The 4,746-nt window shown below is 40.3% G+C and overlaps 1 long non-coding RNA gene across 1 annotated transcript; it reads right to left on the reverse strand.

The window, feature by feature from the left end:
* Positions 1-603: 603 nt before the first annotated feature.
* LOC310828545 lies at positions 604-2,682 on the reverse strand. Its single transcript, XR_014557015.1, has 3 exons — positions 2,608-2,682; positions 980-1,071; positions 604-658 (listed from the first exon to the last, which is right to left on the reverse strand). It is a non-coding gene; the product is annotated as an uncharacterized lncRNA (long non-coding RNA).
* Positions 2,683-4,746: the final 2,064 nt, after the last annotated feature.

Below are 4,746 nucleotides of genomic sequence, written 5' to 3' on the forward strand. Positions count from 1 at the left end.
TATCTGAGCTATGCATTTTTATGTATGCTTTCCCCTAATATGTACAATTTTACACATATTGTTTGGTTGCAAAATTCAGAGAAGTGCAGATTTTGAAGAATGCTTCTGTTTCAGTTCACATACTGGTTCAACAAGTTTCTCATGACAATGCAAAATTGAATTTCTCCTCTATCCCTAGTCTCTAACACATTGTGCCAATGTGACCAAGTACAGTATACAGCATATGTCTCCATATTCCTCTTCGTTCATCCAACATTATTTATTTAGATGATGGTGGTCGGATGCCCTGCCTTTTCATGAAACTACCTCCGATCCGGAAGCTGAGACTTCAATACTTTGGCCACCTCATGAGAAGAGAAGACTCCCTGGAAAAGACCCTGATGTTGGGAAAGATGGAGGGCACAAGGAGAAGGGGACAATAGAGGACGAGATGGCTGGACAGTGTTTTCGAAGCTACCAGCATGAGTTTGACTAAACTGTGGGAGGCAGTGGAAGACAGGAGTGTCTGGCGTGCTCTGGTCCATGGGGTCACGAAGAGTCAGACACGACTAAATGACTAAACAACAACAACCTCCGATATTGACAGGCACAGACTGAAATAATCGCTGGACTCTGTTGTGCTCCCCCACCAAGATCTTTCTTCTTCTTGCAATGGTAACTGAGTTGCCAGACAGGAAAGGAACAAGTTTAAAAACAATTAGTACACGTGGTGTTCATTCTTGGCTCATTCCACATCCTCATCTGCCTGAGAATACTCAGCAGTCCTTCATGAAAAATGTTTTTGAACTAATGAGGTATATTTGCATTCCCCTTAGAATGGATTTGGAATTTTTCATCTACGCTGCGCCATGAAAAATGGATGTGTTTTTCACAGAGGTAATTTGAACATAAACCATCACATCAATGGAAAGACAACCTTTGCAGAAACTTTTTAACTTAGCTCATTCCATTTGTTTTCACTGGGGAAGGTCAGACTTACGCGAGGGATGTAAATTTCATGCACAAAACCTAGATGCTGATGAGATTTGTTTTTGTAGATAATCTGTAGCAGAGAAATTTTTCATAATGTCACTGCAAAATAAATTAAAATGTTCATCTTCATATGGCTGGTTCCATTGCATTAAAATAAATGTTGCAAGCTCGTTTAATTAGTATAGTTAGGAATGTCTCTTCACTGCTTCACTGACTCTCCAAATCACAAGTTAATTTGTCAAAATCAGACCATTGTTTTTCCTTCATTCTTCATTACTGGAAAGACAGCCCCATTTAAATAAATGTTTATGCTACAGAGAGCAGAGCAGTGAACAACCCCAAATATTTTTATAAGCCAATGTTAGAAAAGTTTCCTGTTCATAGAACTATGATGTCTGGGCAGGAGTGTGTGTGTGTGTGTGTGTGTGTGTGTGTGGTTATTGGATATTTGACTAGCTGGAAAGGTACAGAATTGAGTGGTCCCTTGTAAGTGATCGTGCAGTATACACCATCTCTCATGCTGGCGGCTAAATGTACTCAGAAGCCATTTCCTTCTGTGTTTTCAAAGACAAAGGATGACATGAGATACAATCTCTATAAATTACCCTAATCAAATCATCCTCTTCAAGAACTCTTGGTTAATCAATTATTCTGTGTTTTGTAGTCCTTATGGCTACAGCTTTTAAACCAGTGGTAGTGTTCCTTCCTTAAAACTACATGGGTTGCATGTCTCCATGAACCTACCCATTAAATGCATTCCCAAAAGAAATTCCTCATAAAATCTATTCTAAAATGAAATAATTAATTGGGGGGGGGTGAAGGGAGGGGGCAATAAGCATGGGAGAGCAAAATAAAAATTTAGTACAATTTTACTAAGGAGTTACAGCCACAATATAGTCCAGTGCTAGGCATGATTAGGTTACAATCCTAAACACACTTTCCTGGAAGTAAGTCTCTCTTTGAACTTTGAGTACTTCTGAGTAGACATCTATAGGAGTGCACTGTTGAACTCCACTGATTTCAGTGTGAATTCATTGCATGATGGAATGTGACCTATGTCTGCAGAAGCATTTTGGGAAGGCAGATGTTGAACTGGAATCAAATACATATTCAGATAACCATCAACAATGCAGAAACAAAATGTTAGCAAAGCAAATATGGCCAGTTCCTTGGGAAATGTGGTGGGTTTGTGGTGTGTGTGTTTGTGTGTAAAATATTATCTTATTTTGTTTTCTTAAAGTTAAACTATATGCTGCTGAATTACTGAAGTTTCTAAGTGGTACCTTGGTTCCTGAACGGCTTAGTTGTCAAACAAATCGGCTCCCGAACGCCACAAACTCAGAAGTAAGTGTTCCAGTTTGCAAAACTTTTTGGTAGCCAAATGTCCGACGCGCTTTATGTGGCTTCCCATTCAGTGCAGGAAGCTCCTGCAGCCAATCAGAAGCTGCGTCTTGGTTTTTGAACAGTTTTGGGAGCCGTACGGACTCCTGGAACGGATTAAGTTCGAGAACCAAGGTTCCACTGTATATGTGAAAATCGAAAGGCATACAATGGATAAGATCAATTAAAATTTATAATATAAAGGTGCCTGAAGTTTAGTGCTATTTTTCTGGGAAAATAGGTACTGAAACTCACCATGAATGCCTCCCTTGTTCTCTTATAATGGCAATGGTGCCCACCTGAGAGGTGTCGGAACGGAGTTCCGTTGAGTCTCCCCTGGAAAAAAACCCTGCTGAAGTTCAAGAGGGAGAAGAAAGCTTGTCTACCCGCAGCTGGGAGGGAATTCCACAGAATCGGGCCCACAGTACTGAATGTGCAGCTTCTGGAACATACAGAACATGAATCTGAGCCATGGCGGACCTCTAACAGAGACTTCCCCAAATATACCCAGAGCTGTTGCGTTACCCCCAAATGGTCCTCCTAAATGAGAGTTTCAAAATAGCAAAATGATGGGGCACCTGTTCCTTTCTCTTCCCAACATGCATTTCCTTATGGCTTACCTGTCTCCCCGGGTTATTTCTTTGTACAGCTTGTCACCTGAGCTGCAAAATGAAGCGCTAACATTCTATTCATTAGGCTTCTCGGCAGAGCAATATGTTAGTGTCTTTTAGAATCTATTACCACTATGAATCTGATGATGCTTTGGTCTGGGGGATCAATCTTACTTTTCTGGCATCACAATACCCTTGAGACCAGCTTTGTGCCATTAATAAATTATGTAATTATCTAGAAACTTGAATCGGTGTGCAACTCCCCGACTTCCTGGTAATGGTGCATCGAACACCGGTGATGAGCGCCTTGACTTGACGGCATGTTGGAGAAGACTTGCACGCTGAAAAACAGCACAACACAAATAGAATAAAATGGATATTCTTAGGTAAGCAAAGGCGGTCACTTAGATGAACCTGATATACCAAATGCGGTAAATCTGACACTCTTTTCTCTCTTTCTTTTTTGAAATAATTTTTTATTCAATTTTCAAGAATATAAACATACAACAAAACCAATTCCGAATCCAAATATCAAGATTACTCTGAATCTTCTGACTTCCTCCATCCCTTCCACGGGCCCTATTGATCCTATTTTCAACTGCATATCACTATTTTCCCATTTTTTTTTAATCTTTCTAAGTTATCCATACATACTGTTACAAGTGTGTTAAATTGTCACTCTTATCTGATGCATCCTTGGCTGTCTACATAGACAGTGGGAAGGAATGGTTGGTAGAACTATATTCTTAAACTCTTATATAATAATAATAATTTTTTATTTATACTCCGCCCTCCCTGGCCAAATATGAATTACAATAAAATGTAATATAAAACAACAACAACAATAACAACAAACAAACAAACAAACAAACAAACAAACAGTTAATTAAAATACAGCTTAAAATGCAGTCTCATTTTAGTAGTAGCCCATAAATCAAGACCATAAAGGAGGAAACATCAGATATTCACCCAGGCCAGCTATCCATGCTGGTCCTACATGGGCCAGCAAAAAAGCCAAGAGAAAATTTATATACCAAATCCCATACAAGGGGTCAGACTGAGTCCAAGCGTAACAGCTACATCCTGCAGGCCCTGCAGAAAGATGTCAAATCTCACAGATGTCAAATCTTGGGCTGTATATACACTATTTTTAATTTTAAAGCACACTTGAAGCACATTTCCCCCCTCAAAGAAATCTGGGCACCAGAGTTACAGTTACCAGAAACCCTTAACAAACTACAGTGCCCAGAATTCGAGTGAAGTGGGGGGGGGGGGATGTGCTTCAAGTGTGCTTTAATGGTAATGCTTGTTAGGTATAATTGTTTAATTGTCCATTGAAAGGGACAATGCCTGAATGTGTATTGCTAAAGGGAAATTCCACCGAAGGTAAGAAGGAGCAGCAGATTGCCTAACAGTTGATTAACTGGCTGGCTCTGTCATATGCCTATATTAGATCACATGGTATTCTCGCAAATATCCATTTAGAGAGAGTTACTGTATCTTAGTTCTCAAGTCACCATAGAAGGAAGGTGTGCAAATGAGTCTCCTGGAGAGAGCAGCTTCCAGTTGGAATGCAGGATAATGGAGTCTGTGTGTGTGATGAGAAAGACCTTTGATTTCAGGTCTGTTTGGACTAATCTTATATATTAAGAAGAAGTACCTGTGCTTGGGGGACGCGGGTGGTGCTGTGGTCTAAACCACAGAGCCTAGGGCTTGCCAATCAGAAGGTTGGCGGTTCAAATCTCCACGACGGGGTGAGCTCCCATTGCTCAATCCCTGCTCC

Source organism: Podarcis gaigeae (genome assembly GCF_964106915.1).
Source record: "Podarcis gaigeae genome assembly, chromosome: 12".
Classification (NCBI taxonomy): Eukaryota; Metazoa; Chordata; class Lepidosauria; order Squamata; family Lacertidae; genus Podarcis; species Podarcis gaigeae.